Source organism: Lissotriton vulgaris, chromosome 1_1 (genome assembly GCF_964263255.1).
Source record: "Lissotriton vulgaris chromosome 1_1, aLisVul1.2, whole genome shotgun sequence".
Lineage (NCBI taxonomy): Eukaryota > Metazoa > Chordata > Amphibia > Caudata > Salamandridae > Lissotriton > Lissotriton vulgaris.
Window position 1 is genome coordinate 1,718,966,296 of NC_141685.1, and position 16,586 is coordinate 1,718,982,881.

The 16,586-nt window shown below is 44.0% G+C and overlaps 1 long non-coding RNA gene across 3 annotated transcripts; it reads right to left on the bottom strand.

Moving 5' to 3' along the window:
- Positions 1-15,109: 15,109 nt before the first annotated feature.
- Positions 15,110-16,586, bottom strand: LOC147751107 (uncharacterized). Of its 3 annotated transcripts, none has more exons than XR_015299931.1 (5): positions 16,481-16,586; positions 16,260-16,364; positions 16,077-16,169; positions 15,709-15,984; positions 15,110-15,235 (listed from the first exon to the last, which is right to left on the bottom strand). It is a non-coding gene; the product is annotated as an uncharacterized LOC147751107 (long non-coding RNA). The 3 variants fall into 3 exon arrangements; XR_015299932.1 differs by having other exon boundaries at positions 15,183-15,235; positions 15,872-15,984; XR_015299928.1 differs by having other exon boundaries at positions 15,150-15,984.

Consider the following 16,586-nt stretch of genomic DNA (forward strand, 5'->3'; position numbering starts at 1 on the left):
GTGGCAGGGTATGCTCAGACGTGAGTCCCTTGCTCACTCTGCCACTGGATTCAAGCAAGCCGGGCTGAAGACAGCTGGAATGCCAGAAACCGGTCCTCGGAAGCTTGTTTCCGGTCCAGGGAAGACATGGCTTGGCAGTTCGGGCTGGACTGTTCCCATGAGGCACAGGGCCAGACTGATTTGCATTTAGCCATGTCTGAACTGGGGTCGCAGAGTGGGCTAAAGAACGGTGATGGATCAAACCCAGATCTTTGGACTGGGTGTGAGTGTTTGATTGATTCAGATGCTCCGTCCATCACCACCCCCTTTTGTACCGCTTTTTGCCGCCATAGGTGTGGCAGGGTATGCTCAGACGTGAGTCCCTTGCTCACTTTGCCACTGGATTCAAGCAAGCGGGCTGAAGACGGCTGGAATGCCAGAAACCGGTCCTCGGAAGCTTGTTTCCGGTCCAGGGAAGACATGGCTTGGCAGTTCGGGCTGGACTGTTCCCATGAGGCACAGAGCCAGACTGATTTGCATATAGCCATGTCTGAACTGGGGTGGCAGAGTGGGCTAAAGAACGGTGATGGATCAAACCCAGATCTTTGGACTGTTTTTTAGTGTTTGATTTATTCAGATGCTCCGTCCATCACCACCCCCTTTTGTACCGCTTTTGGCCGCCATAGGTGTGGCAGGGTATGCTCAGACGTGAGTCCCTTGCTCACTTTACCACTGGATTCAAGCAAGCCGGGCTGAAGACGGCTGGAATGCCAGAAACCGGTCCTCAGAAGCTTGTTTCCGGTCCAGGGAAGACATGGCTTGGCAGTTCGGGCTAAACTGTTCCAATGAGGCACAGGGCCATACTGATTTGCATATAGCCATGTCTGAACTAGGCTGGCAGAGTGGGCTAAAGAATGGTGATGGATCAAACCTAGATCTTTGGACTGGGTGTGAGTGTTTGATTACTTTAGATGCTCCGTCCATCACCACACCAGTTTGTACCGCTTTTGGCCGCCATAGGTGTGGCAGGGTATGCTCAGACGTGAGTCCCTTGCTCACTTTGCCACTGGATTCAAGCAAGCCGGGCTGAAGACGGCTGGAATGCTAGAAACCGGTCCTCGGAAGCTTTTTTCCGGTCCAGGGAAGACATGGCTTGGCAGTTCGGGCTGGACTGCCCCCATGAGGCACAGGGCCAGACTGATTTGCATATAGCCATGTCTGAACTGGGGTGGCAGAGTGGGCTAAAGAACGGTGATGGATCAAACCCAGATCTTTGTACTGGGTGTGAGTGTTTGATTGATTCAGATGCTCCGTCCATCACCACCCCCTTTTGTACCGCTTTTGGCCGCCATTGGTGTGGCAGCGTATGCTCAGACGTGAGTCCCTTGCTCACTCTGCCACTGGATTCAAGCAAGCCGGGCTGAAGATGGCTGGAATGCCAGAAACCGGTCCTCGGAAGCTTGTTTCCGGTCCAGGGAAGACATGGCTTGGCAGTTCGGGCTGGACTGTTCCCATGAACAGTGGTCCCATGCTTATGTGATGCAACAAACAAAATAAATATAGACGAAATCGCTTCTATATTTTCAGAAGGACATGTCCAGCCGGACAGAGGTCTTCCAGGTTTACTTAATAAACACAGTATTTCAACAAATAAGATGTCAGGAGTACCTTCCACACTGCCCCTGTGTGGTACACAGCCTGTGCCCGACACTAACGGGGTGAACACAAGTGGAGATAGTAGGAAAGGTTCAAGGCAAAACAAACGTTTTTTCTGTTTACATATAAATTTGTACAGAAAATATCACGCTGCACCATTACATAAAATCAAACAATCAGATTTGTATCGGGTGCATAAGCAAGTCGACGGCGTTTCGGTTTCATCAAAAAATCATAGAAACCATCATCAGGACATTTAAATACTTTGCCTTTAAATTAAACCTCAATTTTGCCTATGAAGAAGAAGATAAAGATATACTTTAGAAAACAGAATACATACAAGAATAAGTGAAGTGACTCTACGTGCGCTGTGCACATGCTAGATCGTCAGGGAGTGATGTTATACATAACCTTGCTATTAAGGTAGTGACACAATTACCAAGTGTATGGTCATGCGTCCAAAATTGCTATAATGTGCCTATAGGGCATTAGTGATTACAAGAGGATGTTGACCGCAGTGCTAGTGACCTAAATTCGTGGTGATATCGTGTATCAAGCACTTGCCGGAAAGTGGGGCTACTTCAGAGTGAAGGGCGCCTTGCAATGCTTACCGAGGTATAGCATGTTTGGGCATCGAAAGTCAGTACCGTCAAGATGCCCGTTTTTAAACTTGGCCAGTCACCCTATAAAACGAAGGAATTAAATTAGAGCAGGCCGAAGGTTGGGGACAGCCCGGCGGGCGAAAAAGGAAATAGTCTTACCACAATGGAGCGTCAGGTAATGCCGGTTTACACAGTCGTAAACGGGCGACGCCAGGACAAGCCTAAGAAAGGATCAAAGTACTTTGATCCTTTCTTAGGCTTGTCCTGGCGTCGCCCGTTTACGACTGTGTAAACCGGCATTACCTGACGCTCCATTGTGGTAAGACTATTTCCTTTTTCGCCCGCCGGGCTGTCCCCAACCTTCGGCCTGCTCTAATTTAATTCCTTCGTTTTATAGGGTGACTGGCCAAGTTTAAAAACGGGCATCTTGACGGTACTGACTTTCGATGCCCAAACATGCTATACCTCGGTAAGCATTGCAAGGCGCCCTTCACTCTGAAGTAGCCCCACTTTCCGGCAAGTGCTTGATACACGATATCACCACGAATTTAGGTCACTAGCACTGCGGTCAACATCCTCTTGTAATCACTAATGCCCTATAGGCACATTATAGCAATTTTGGACGCATGACCATACACTTGGTAATTGTGTCACTACCTTAATAGCAAGGTTATGTATAACATCACTCCCTGACGATCTAGCATGTGCACAGCGCACGTAGAGTCACTTCACTTATTCTTGTATGTATTCTGTTTTCTAAAGTATATCTTTATCTTCTTCTTCATAGGCAAAATTGAGGTTTAATTTAAAGGCAAAGTATTTAAATGTCCTGATGATGGTTTCTATGATTTTTTGATGAAACCGAAACGCCGTCGACTTGCTTATGCACCCGATACAAATCTGATTGTTTGATTTTATGTAATGGTGCAGCGTGATATTTTCTGTACAAATTTATATGTAAACAGAAAAAACGTTTGTTTTGCCTTGAACCTTTCCTACTATCTCCACTTGTGTTCACCCCGTTAGTGTCGGGCACAGGCTGTGTACCACACAGGGGCAGTGTGGAAGGTACTCCTGACATCTTATTTGTTGAAATACTGTGTTTATTAAGTAAACCTGGAAGACCTCTGTCCGGCTGGACATGTCCTTCTGAAAATATAGAAGCGATTTCGTCTATATTTATTTTGTTTGTTGCATCACATAAGCATGGGACCACTGTTGTTTCCATAAAATTGTTCCCCGAGGTCCCTGTTTGACTTGATTGGGGTCCCTTGTTGTTTAAGAATTGAATTGGACTGTTCCCATGAGGCACAGGGCCTGACTGATTTGCATATAGCCATGTCTGAACTGGGGTGGCAGAGTGGGCTAAAGAACGGTGATGGATCAAACCCAGATCTTTGGACTGGGTGTGTGCGTTTGATTGATTCAGATGCTCCGTCCATCACCACCCCCTTTTGTACCGCTTTTGGCCGCCATAGGTGTGGCAGGGTATGCTCAGACGTGAGTCCCTTGCTCACTTTGCCACTGGATTCAAGCAAGCCGGGCTGAAGGCGGCTGGAATGCCAGAAACCGGTCCTTGGAAGCTTGTTTCCGGTCCAGGGAAGACATGGCTTGGCAGTTCGAGCTGGACTGTTCCCATGAGGCACAGGGCCAGACTGATTTGCTTATAGCCATGTCTGAACTGGGATAGCAGAGTGGGCTAAAGAACGGTGATAGATCAAACCCAGATCTTTGGACTGGGTGTGAGTGTTTGATTGATTCAGATGCTCCGTCCATCACCACCCCCTTTTGTACCGCTTTTGGCCGCCATAGGTGTGGCAGGGTATGCTCAGACGTGAGTCCCTTGCTCACTTTGCCACTGGATTCAAGCAAGCCGGGCTGAAGGCGGCTGGAATGCCAGAAACCGGTCCTCGGAAGCTTGTTTCCGGTCCAGGGAAGACATGGCTTGGCAGTTCGAGCTGGACTGTTCCCATGAGGCACAGGGCCGGACTGATTTGCATATAGCCATGTCTGAACTGGGGTGGCAGAGTGGGCTAAAGAACGGTGATTGATTAAAGCCAGATCTTTTGACTGGGTGCGAGTGTTTGATTGATTCAGGACTCCGTCCATCACCACACCCTTTTGTACCGCTTTTGGCCGCCATAAGTGTGGCAGGGTATGCTCAGACGTGAGTCCCTTGCTCACTTTGCCACTGGATTCAAGCAAGCTGGGCTGAAGACGGCTGGAATGCCAGAAACCGGTCCTCGGAAGCTTATTTCCGGTCCAGGGAAGACATGGCTTGGCAGTTCGGGCTGGACTGTTCCCATGAGGCACAGGGCCAGACTGATTTGCATATAGCCATGTCTGAACTTGGGTGGCAGAGTGGGCTAAAGAACGGTGATGGATCAAACCCAGATCTTTGGACTGGGTGTGAGTGTTTGATTTATTCAGATGCTCCGTCCATCACCACCCCCTTTTGTACCGCATCTCCCAGATGCGTCACGTTGTTAATATACCCCGCACCATGGTGCCTCTTTTGCACTGCCGCTACGTCACAAAAGTCACGCAACGACGGATCAAAAGAGCCGCAAGGGATTTGTAAATCTGCCCCTAGAGACTCAAGTCCAGTCCTTCCTTTGTACACCTGCCACTAAGAAGAGATAGTGGTGGTGGATTGATTGTTTGAGTATTTTAATGACTGGTTATGTAGTAGGAAACTTACTTTTTAGTGTTCACACTGGTCTGCAATCATGATGGACTTTGTCTGCCACTTCCCATGCTGCGGAGTGCTTCCTGCCAGTCCTAGTCGAACCTTTTTGTAGTTGGTTTAGTGAGTACATAACTCCCCAAGTCGACGGTCCGCGAATCCAGCAATACTAATATCCTAGTAGACCACATCAGATAGGTCAATAAATGTAGTGCACTTGTTGTCTATTTGCTATTTCCCCGAAATAATTTGTTATTGTTCTTTTGAAATGTTTGATTTGGTTGACAACAATCATCCATGTTTGGGTCTTTCCTTCATGTTATACATCAGCTCCCCCCAGGGGCAAGAGGACAGAGGAGGAGGTAGCGGCGCCGGCGGAGCAGGAACTGGAAGGACAGGATCGGTCCGGCGAGGGCTCCTCTGCTGGCCCCAGTAAGTTTTCATGTTAAAAATAATAATTATACTTCTCTATCTTTTAGAGTACCTATTTTTTACTAACGTTCCTCATTCGATTTTTTTCTAAATCATCTTTGATCTTCTTGTAGACTGTTTCTAAATTCTTATAATGCCTCTACTATGACTCCCTGTGGTACTACTAGATTATTATTATTAGTCTGTCTGTGTAGCTAACTAAGCTTGCACAGTTGGCAAAAGGTGTTAAACGAGTGCAGTCCTCTGGGATGTTCATAATGTCTTTTGAAGTCTTCTAAATGTTTATGCTTTGACAATTCCCAACAATAAAATGTCAACGACCACCAAGAAAGATACTAGTTTACTTTTTGATTGGATAGGAGGACAATCCATACTACTATTGTTGCAGGGACAATTCTGCACTATGGACACTAAATAGTGCATTGTTTATCAATTATAATAGGCGCAGTTAAACTTTCCACATACCTCAGTCATAACAGAATTTGAATACCCAATCTCCTTACTGACTAGCTAGTGTGGCAGAGTCATTTAGCTCCCTAATTCATCGATGATTGATCCCCAATGATGATTATCCAACCCAGGACATAAGACTACGGAGTCAGAGTCCAGAACTGTCAGAGCCACGGACTCATGTTTGCAAATTGCAAACCCTTTCGCTCACTCACTCATGACCAAAAACCACAGAGTCTATGTAAGTTTTAAAGCTTTATTAAAAGTAAAAACATTTATTAAAATCAAGTTCATCATACAACATAAACGGTGGATTGAAAATGGAAAAGTGCTTAGTGATTTCACACATTAATTATGGGCGAGCCCTATCCTGGTTTGAACTTCAAATCTTCTTTGTGGTTCTGAATCGTTGCTGACTCCATCCTAGTGATGATGATCTGATATTGCTCTTGTTCTTAGAAGGGAAGCTTTTGTCTGTTATGAGAAAAATGGTGCGTGTTATAAAGCAAGCATTCATCAGTTGTGCCAAAAAGTGTAGCAAGACAACACCCTTCCCTGAAAAAATAGCAATTTTTAGTTTTGACTAGACAGTCACAAATTATTAAATTTGTTTGTGTAGTCATAGTGACATTTATTCATTGCTAGACAAAATACTAGGGAGTGGTGTATATGGCATCTAAGAATCTGAAATGTATTTTCTAGGCGGAACATCGGCACAACCATCCACCGGTGCCGGGGCCAGCGCGGAGGTGGGCACTCCTTTGGCGGAGGCGGTGCAACAGCCAGCGGAAACTACTGTGGGGGATGCCACGATAGTGGCGGACAGTGGTAAGCTATTATATTCCTTACTTATTGAGATTGCAGACTACAGAGTGTGCTCTCGGGTGTATATGTTGTACAGTACAAGAATACTATACTGTTAAGAAGACTTACAAATTTAGAACTAAGTTTTTATCAACCAGGTAGTAGCCTCCTCTAAATTGACTTCAACTCAGCTGTGAAAGTTTTTTCGAGAATCCAAGTCAGATCAGAGATGAACTTAATGGATTGGATGAACGAAAAGGGAAAGAAGGGTGTAAGTAAGTGTGGAAGGACGAGCGAGTTAAAAGTAATGATGACTGGCAAAGAATGATACGTGTTTGATTGCTGCCCGAGGTGGATGGGAATATGATGCATGGCTGGTTGAAAGATGAAGCAAGTATGGGTGGAAGGAGAAAGGGAAGAGGACTGCCTGGGTGGGTGAAACAGAAACTGTATGTGTGCGCAATATATCCTTTGGTTGAAATTCAAATGCAAGTCAAGCACGGATGCATGGCTTGCGGTTTCCAAAATAAAATGAAAATGTTGTTTTCCCGTGAGAAAAAGTAAGGTTTGTCCAGTTGAGTCATTAGGAAGAATGATTGACATTGACTTTGAATGGATGAATGCCTGGATCATGCTACTGTCTGACTCATAGATAGCATATATGTATGTAGAGAGAGTAGACGGTCACTGGATGAACTAAGTGTTACTTAGAAGAGCATGTAACACCGCACCCGCACGTCCGTTCCAGTGTAAGAAAGGCAAGGAAAAGAAGTTGTAATTTTTTCGAATACTACCATGAATAGTAGCAGTAGTTTGCATTGCAAGCACAGCATATATCCGGCGATTACTGGGGCCACTCACTACCTCTGTTAATAATTTTAGTACAACTCTGTCATTCATGTGTGGCCTACCAGTGTTCACTCAAGAAAAGAAAAGCACCTAAAGTCATCCCATATGTAAGCAAATACATATCCTGTGAAGGGATAGATAATCATATTATTTATCTTCTTCATTTTCCTTTTCTAGTAGTCATTGGCAATGTAGGGTGAAAGTTAAATTAATTAAGCAGTAGCCCTTGTAACAGAGTATTCTCAGTGCCACCCGTAATAGAAAAGTAAGAGCTTCACCACCTGCATGTACTGGACTGGTACAGTAACACAAGCCTGTGTCATCATGGCGTGAGTCTGTTTTTCTCGGGTGCAAGTTGACTGCGCTGGCATTATGCCGGCTTCCAGAAGTTTTACGTATAAATTTCGCTAAACAAGAGAGAAGAAGAAAAATAAGACTGGTGTACTGTCATAGTCGACTCTAATGTAGTGAGTCCATAGTGCTCGTAGAATTCATTCCTGAAACTCTCACTAATGTTAGAGCAAGGCTGAAGAAGTGGGAGGGTAGATAGATACAGGCCACAAACGTTATGTACTGTGCTTGCAAGTAGCTAGTTCTACTGTGACACAACTTTCTGCTGAATTATTTTGTGTTAATCTTAAAGAGCATTGGTTACAGACTATGTCTTTCTTTCTTCATATAGATGCTCCTTCAAAACTGTCATGGAAGGAGCTGGTTACACGGGCCCGGCAACGGAAGCTGGAGGCGACTGTCGCCGAATATCGGCGTCTGGTGGCCCAGAAGGAGGAGGACACACAGTCGACCTACACAACATCCACAGCGACAGCTGCATCCTCCTCTGCGCTCCCTGGGTCAGCCAGTCAGTGCAGGCCTCCAGCGGTACGGAGCCGTGGTACCGCAGCGACCCGCCACCGCCAAGCAGCCAAAAAATTAGCTGCCCCCCACAACACTTCAAAGGCATGTCTGCACCGCCTACCCCTCAGGGTGTCCTACCTTGAGCAGGAGCTGAAGAAAATGAAAATCCTGCTCAAGGACCTCCACAAGGAGCATGACCACCTGGCCAAAAAAACACACCGCCGGCGGCATTAGAGGAGGAGAGACTGTCCCTTGCCCCTTTTTTGAAGACTTTTGGGGGTTGGAATTGGGAGTTGGGTTTTTTTGACTTTGGGGACTTTTTATTTCACGGACATTCTTTGGGCCTAGGGAGGGGGGTGGATCGGGTCTTGCGGGATAATTTATTTTTGTTAGGGATATAAATAATTATTACTTTCAACTTAAACATAGCATACGTGTTTTTACTGCAGTTGAGGCTGGGGGGGTTTAACTATAAGTTTGTTTTTCTGAAACGTAAGTGGCTTCGTGATACAAATTGTGTAAGTAATTGCCCAAATGTTTACAAAACTAAGTATCTGACCTGTAATTCGTGTTTGAAAATAGGGCTAGGCACAGGGCTGGCTGCATGGCAAATGGCGATTAAGGTTGGCAATCCTGGGCGGATGAAATGGCATCATTGTAGTGGTACTAGTGGTGGTACACAGTGGCAGTTGCAGCATATGAAAAAAAAGAAAATGAAACCTTGATTGGCCTGAGCGGAGCATCAGAACAGTACGATAGATACTAAAGCACGTGACAGTACACTAGAACAGTGCCATAATGTAGCCTTACAAATGCTAAAGCATTGAAAGTATAAATACTACTTGCGTGGAATTTGACATTGGCTACTGCTACAAGAAATAGTACTGAAGGTGAAGGACACAGCAGCGTAATCATTTGCCACGTGTAGGAGGAGGATGTTCTTGATGATCAATCCAGTTGATGGCGCCCATGAAAAGCTGCTTTGATTTGCCAATAGTCATGGGTCTGTGTCAAGCTGAGTAAGAATATATCCTCAGATTCCTTTACCAGCCTTGAAATGTAATTCATTTTCTGTTTCTATGACCTTATCCTCCCCAGCAAGTGTGTGGCATTATTGCTGTCACTTACTCACACATCAATAAAAACCACACAGCACGGGGAAAAGGGTTAGGGTTTGGAAATTGGATAGGAATGGGTTTTTTTGGGAAAGTTTTGTTGAGAGAAGTAAAAAAAGCACAGCATGGACAAACAACAAATGAAGATAAACAAATCTTTGGATACAAAGCTATCCATAAATCTTTTAAGTGATATAAAGCAAGTGCATGCACTAGTGCATGCATCAAGCTGCTTGCTACATGGATAGGTTGCTGAAAACTGAAAGTAAGTAGTACTTTCTACAAGGTACTAACTATGAATGAAAGAATGCGACAGTACAGGGCTGCAGAAATTATGCGTTTTCACTTGCCCGTCTCTGCACTCAGAGAAACACTTCGCACATTAAATTAGTTTGAAAAATAGCAAAGTAAAACTTATACAATGGCTGGAGGGATGAATTTAGAAGCAGAGAGCAAAGAAATGCAGAGCCACACTCAAAGAAGTTCACAGCAATAACATTACTTAAAAGATAAGTAGAAATGACTGGATACTGTTACTGTATGTTGTTGTAGTTGTCCTGTTGAGTTTGGGAAGTTGCATGCATCCAGCCATTCCTCTTATTTGCGGTACTCCTCCATTCCATCTGACGCTCCGTCGATCAATGTTGGTGACCTGAAGACACCCTGTCCACTGCCTGCCTGGCGGATGCTGAATTGCGGCTCGCTTATGTGAAGCTTGACATCATCCTTTTTCCCATTGCACAGGGTGAAAGCCGCCCTGTAAATGTTGATTTAATCACAAATGCAAAATTTTATCTTAAATGCAATTTTATTGACGTTGGCAAAAGAATAAGGGCATGTAAGAGTTTTAACCAATATTGGATTAATTTTATAATGTTTCTAAACGTCTTTATGTGAATATTTTAATCTTGTGATACTGCCTCTTGCACCTATTTAAAGACTAAGGTCATAATAAACTTACTTTTGACTTGACTTGAAAATGTTGATGGAAAAACAGGAAGTGATATTAAAACACCACTAAGAAAAAAATATAAGGTACGTACGCTGTGTAGTGCAAAAAGTCACACTTTCAGTTTCAGAATCGACAGTACAATAGTTTTGAAAGGGCGTACTCTGAGTTTCCTTTTGAAGGATAAATAAGTATGGGCAAATTTTGCGGATCTTTCCCCTCAAGCTAGGTGTACTGTAAACTGTGATTTTAGAACAAAATTAGACCTTCCCAGCAGTGCTCCCAGTCCCTTATACCCAGTCGCAAAAATGTAGAAGACCACCAATCAGACCCCAAAAAACTTGAAATACTGCTACCTGTCTGAGGCCTAGTGGAAAATGGTGACAAAACGTACTTTGAAAGTAAAGTAGGTCCAAATCCCCCCTTTTCCACCATGGATTTTCTTCAAACCACTTGCAACCAAAATTAGACATTTCTCGACAAGTGCTCAAAGAGTAGACCCCAGAACCCAGTTGCCAAAATCTTGAACACCCCCAACACATGCAATACTGCTAACCCTTATGAGCCCTAAGTTAAAAATAGTGTCAAATGCTTTCTTCAACTAGGCCCTAACTCCCCTTTGCCACCATGGATTTTCTCCAAACCACTTGCAATCAAAAGTATCCATACCCAGCATTTCTCCAAGACCCCCCAAACCCCCACAAACACCAGGAACCCCACCAAGCAGGCCCCCGGAAACACGAAAGTGAGCGAAAATTCTGAAAAGTGAAAAACTTTTCCACCATGGATTTTCTCCAAAACACTTTTATCCGGTATTAGACCTTCCCAGCAATGCCCCCAGACCGTCAACCCAGGCGGAAACAAGTTTAACACCCCCAAACATGCAAAAAGCAAAAATGCAAAAACGGGGACTTAGACAAATTTAGGCCTAGTTCCCAGATCACTCTGTGCGCGCTCTGCAGCTATGCCCTACCTCCCCTTTGCCACCATGGATTTTCTTCAAACCATTTGCAATCAAAAGTATCCATACCCAGCGTTGCTCCAAGACCCCAAGACACCCCCACAAACCCCCCAAGCAGGCCCCCGAAAACACGAAAGTGAGCGAAAATTCTGAAAAGTGAAAAACTTTTTTACCCTGGATTTTCTCCAAAACCCTTTTATCTGGTATTAGACCTTCCCCGCAATGACTTGCAATCAAAACTATCTATACCCAGCGTTGCTCCAAGACCCCCCAACCCCTCCCCCTAAACACCAGGAACCCCCTCAAGCAGGCACCCGAAAACACAAAAGTGAGCGAAAACTCTGAAAAGTGAAAAACTTTTTCACCATGGATTTTCTCCAAAACACTTGATTCCGATATTAGACCTTCCCAGCTATGCCCCCAGACCCCTGCAGCCACCTTCAAAAAAGAAGAAAACCTCCAAACAGGCAAAAAGCAAAATATGGGCCTACCTTCCATTCAGTCCAAATGCGCTCTGCAGCTAGGCCCTAACTCCCCTTTTCCACCAAGGATTTTCTGAAAAATAAATGCAATCAAAATTAGGCTGTGCCAGCAGTGCTCCTAGACCCCAAAACCCAACCCCAATAACCTAGAAGCCCCACAAACAGCACCCCAAAAACAGGCAAGTGAGCAAAAACTGAAAAACTTTTTCACCATGGATTTGGTCCCCTGCAGCCACCCACAAAAAAGCAGAACACCCCCAAACAGGCAAAAAGCAAAAATGCAATAACGGGAACTTAGAGAAATTTAGGCCTCGTTCCCAGATCACTCCGTGCGCACTCTGCAGCTAGGCCCTAACTCCCCTTTGCCCCCATGGATTTTCTTCAAACCCCTTGCAATCATACCTATCCATACCCAGCGTTGCTACAAGACCCCCCACCCCCCCAAACACCAGGAACCCCCCCAAACAGCCCTCCGAAAACAAGGAAGTGAGCAAAAAACGGAAACACTTTTTCACCATGGATTTGGTCCAAAACACTTGATTCCGATATTAGACCTTCCGAGCTATGCCCCAGACCCCCTCTCTTGTTAGTTACTGTTATGGCTCAGCCTTGCTGATCAGAGCCAACCCTTAGTTGTTTTTTGGCCAGACCCCTGCAGCCACCCGCAAAAACCAGCAGAACACCCCCAAACAGGCAAAAAGCAAAAATGCAAAAACTCATACTTAGAAAATTTTCAGCCAACTAGTCAACATCGGCCTAAACGCGCTCTGCAGCTAGGCCCTAACTCCTCTTTCCCACCACGGATTTTCTTCAAATCACTTGCAATCAAAATTATGCTATCCCAGCAGTGTTCCCAGACCCTCCCCCACAAATCTAGAACACCCCCAAACAGCCCCCCAAAACACGCAATACTGCTAGGCCTCTGTTTAAATTGTGCCAAAACGCTGTCTGCAACTAGGCCCAAACCCCCCTTTTCCACCATGGATTTTCTTCAAACCACTCGCAATCAAATTTAGACTATCCCAGCAATGCTCCCAGCCCCCGACCCACCCCCACAAATCTAGAACACCCCCAAAAAGCCCCCCAAAAACATGCAATACTGGTATATTCAAAACATGGCAAATTGCGCTGTTCACAAAACATTGGTGTTTTCAGCACTTCCACTACTTCGATCCTCTTGAAACTTACCTGGACAGTCACTTGTTCCAGCGATTTACAAGAATCTCAGCAAGGCAGAACAAAATCGAACCACTGCGCTCTTTGAAGAAGAAGAAGAAGAAGAAGAAGAAGGTCTACGACTAGTTTTCACTTAGTTTTCACCCAAACGCATGCATCCGCAAAACACCCAAAAAGGCCAGAATTCTGCCAATTCTGGACCAAAGAGCACCAAACCCCCTAAAACCTTGCCAACATCATTATGAACGAGCCTGCATCGGGCCCCGAGCCCTAGACTCAGTGTGAACCATACCAACTTAAACCCAAAAACCCTAGTAAATCGCACTGAACCCTAAACCCAAGATATGCTTTGTCTGTCTGTGTCAAAGAGCCTAGATATGCTACATCAGGAGGATGCTTCAGTCAGTGGTGCCTGCCTTGACCGTCTGCATTGCCCTGCCGCAAGCATGGGCCAAAAATCCGTTCTGCTCAAGAATTTGAGATTTTTCGGTCATTTCGCGAGATTTGCGAAATACCGAAAAAAAAGCAAATATTGCAAACATAACGGATGTTTGGCCCAAGCTTGAGGCAGTGCCTTGCAGACGGTCAAGGCAGGCACCACTAAGTGAAGCAACCTGATGTAGCATACCTAGGCTCTTTGTCAGACAGACAAAGCATATCTAATTGTATGCAGCAAGCCACATAGCCCCAATTTTACATGAACTGCAGTCTGGAGTGGACTCTGCCTGGCATAACAACAACAGTACACTGCCTCGCCGTTGCCCACTACATACCACGAATAGACAGACATGTAGTTCTGCTGTAGTAGTTGTTGTAGACTGGTTTACCTGTTTGCCACTTACGAATTGGCCATAGTTGTTCCGTAAACCCAACCAACGCTGATGATCCATCCCAGTGAGTGACTGTAAACAAAAAAGATATATTATTTAATCAATCATCATGGTATATTGGAAAAAGAGTCTGCTCCAAGGACATTTTGCATTTTGTGAAATGCAGCATAGTGGCCCCTGAATTTGAAGTACAATTTGAATTAAACAAGGTAAAAAAACGGAGTAGTTGACATGAGTTACAATTACTGTATGAAAAAATTACTAAGACAAGACATATGATTCATCATTTCATGCACAAAAAACAAACAGCAATTGGTTTCATCAGAGCCAGACAGCCATTGCTGTCCACTGCATGCCATCTTCTCAAATATTCATTACCAGTTTTACTTTTTGTCCGCATCTTCTTCAGAAAATGAGGGCCCACAGGGCAGCCTCTCCTGTCAATATCAGAAGTAAGTCTGTCAGCAATCAGCAAGCATGTAGTCAGTCAGTAATTTCAGTCCCACTTAAGGGGACTCGTCATAATCCATCCATCTGCCTTGAGGGAAATGGATAGGGGAAGTCTGGAGGAGGAGTATAGAGGAGCATGATTGAGTTGTGAACTTGTGAACCTCAGAATGCAGACTGCGGCACCTTCAAATCAATAAGGAATATAAGATGAAGACAGTGCTGCTGATGGACTTGTTGTGATTAGGTGATTAGAGTTTTGTTGTGGCAAAACTTGCAAAACAAAGAAAGACTCACAGGAATAAAAGTGAATAAGGACGAAAAAAAGGAAGTCATTTTCAGGGCTCGGTGTCAGGGAAGAAGAGCTCGTCCTCAAACTCCATGAATTGAGATGGGAGAAGGTCAGGTAACAGAGAAGAACTTCCGTCACCTAAGTCGGTGTCCTCTTCTTCCTGCGTGCATTCACGTACTTTGTAATCTGGTGGTATGAAGTGCTGATTCATCTTGATCAGTGTTAACCTCTCCACATTTTTGGCTGAGAGGCGGGTCCTTTTTGAAGTTACAATGGCACCAGCAGCACTGAATTTTTTGGAAAAAAGAGCGTGCACTAATTCATGAGTAACTTAGACAAGTATGTTATAATAAATCATTCTCCACCCATGGAATTCTGATCAAGGTTATTTATTTTTTGTATATATTTGATATTTAGTCTTTGTTGTTTTGTTTCCTTTTTATCCTTTTTTTCTCCTTTTTTTTCTTATATATACTCTTACTTATTTTGTTACAAAAAAATTTTTTACATACAAAACATTAGGATGGTTTTACATTAAAACTGTTTTTTTTTAAAACAACATCATCACTATTTGAGACTTAATATAAATGCAGAATTAATTCCTTCAACGCGTTTCGGCCAGTTGCCTTCCTCAGGAAATCTGCCTTGTTCTCTGTTATGATAACCGTAGCTAAAATGATGAGAAAGTAATACTTTAGTATTTATCTTATGCACAGATTTATTTAATTCTCTTGTCTAACTGTTTACTTCATTCTGTTGTATCTCTATAAATGATTATATCTTTATCTGATACATTTGTGCAAACCCCTGAGTGAATGGTGAGCCCTCACTGGCTAGGTGCCGTCATATCTACATACATATACATTTATTTACATACCATATACATACTTTACAACTATTTCCTCATATAGGTATTTTTCTGTACAATATTTACATCTTCGTCAGATTTACTTTTTGACTCTTTAGACAACATGGTTTTGCCTATTACGTGCAGATGGGAGCTTTAAAGGTAGAAAACAAGACTCATAGGGTGTTTAGGGAGCCCGTGACAAATTACCCAGAAAGGGGAGAAAATTTCATTTGAAAAACTGATTTCTGATGTTACTACGCTTTCTACTAGTACCAATAGTGGCATCTTAATACCTTTTTTGTTGGAGCGTCGTGGCTTCTACTAGATTTATTTCTACACTTGTACCCGATTTATCGGGGGACCAGTTCTTTGTTTCTGGAAGAGGGGGAGATATATCTATTAACATCCTTCCCTTCTGTAAAGATCGTTATATTTCTATCCCTCTAACCGGATTACCTTGAATGATGGTTATCTTTAACAGTGCTTAGCTGTCTGTCCGTCTTGATCCCCAGATGGCAAGACTGATACTTTTGTATCAAAGCCAGTGCAAATGATATAAATGTTATTACCTATATTAAAAGACATAAGGGCATCATTTTCTTTTTGGATTTGTTAATGTTAGCGTTCTTTGTGTCCATAGTATGGATGTTGCGCCCATTACCTGCAGATTGTAAATTTGCTCCTCTACGCTTGCCGGTTGACCAAGTTGTTTCTATTTTGATAGTCTGTACTCTAGATAGCCGTGGTTTGTGACCTATGACAAGAGGCACAGGACAATGTTTTAAATTAGTTTACAACTATTTTTAAGTGTGCTGGCCTCTGACTAAAACGGTGCGTCCCTTACCTGAAGCAGATCTTCAGAGTCTTTCACTCTTACTATTATTGTCGACTCCTAGGTTTAACTTCTTACTGACCCCTTGCTGTTGCTTCTTTACATTTTGCCATACATCTTAAAGAGGGGGTGAGAAAAGAGAGCGCGTGCTCAGTTGTTTAGCTTGGAAAACGATTATCTCGTTAGGAAACATATTATTAGCGCCTCTGTCTGTTTAGATTTGCGTGACCTACCTGATGTGTTTTCTGTTGAGCCCTTCGATATGCCTCTGGTTCGGGTCTTACTGCCACTCATTTTACGGAGCCTTTTCATAACAAACTATGTGGCGCCATAATTACG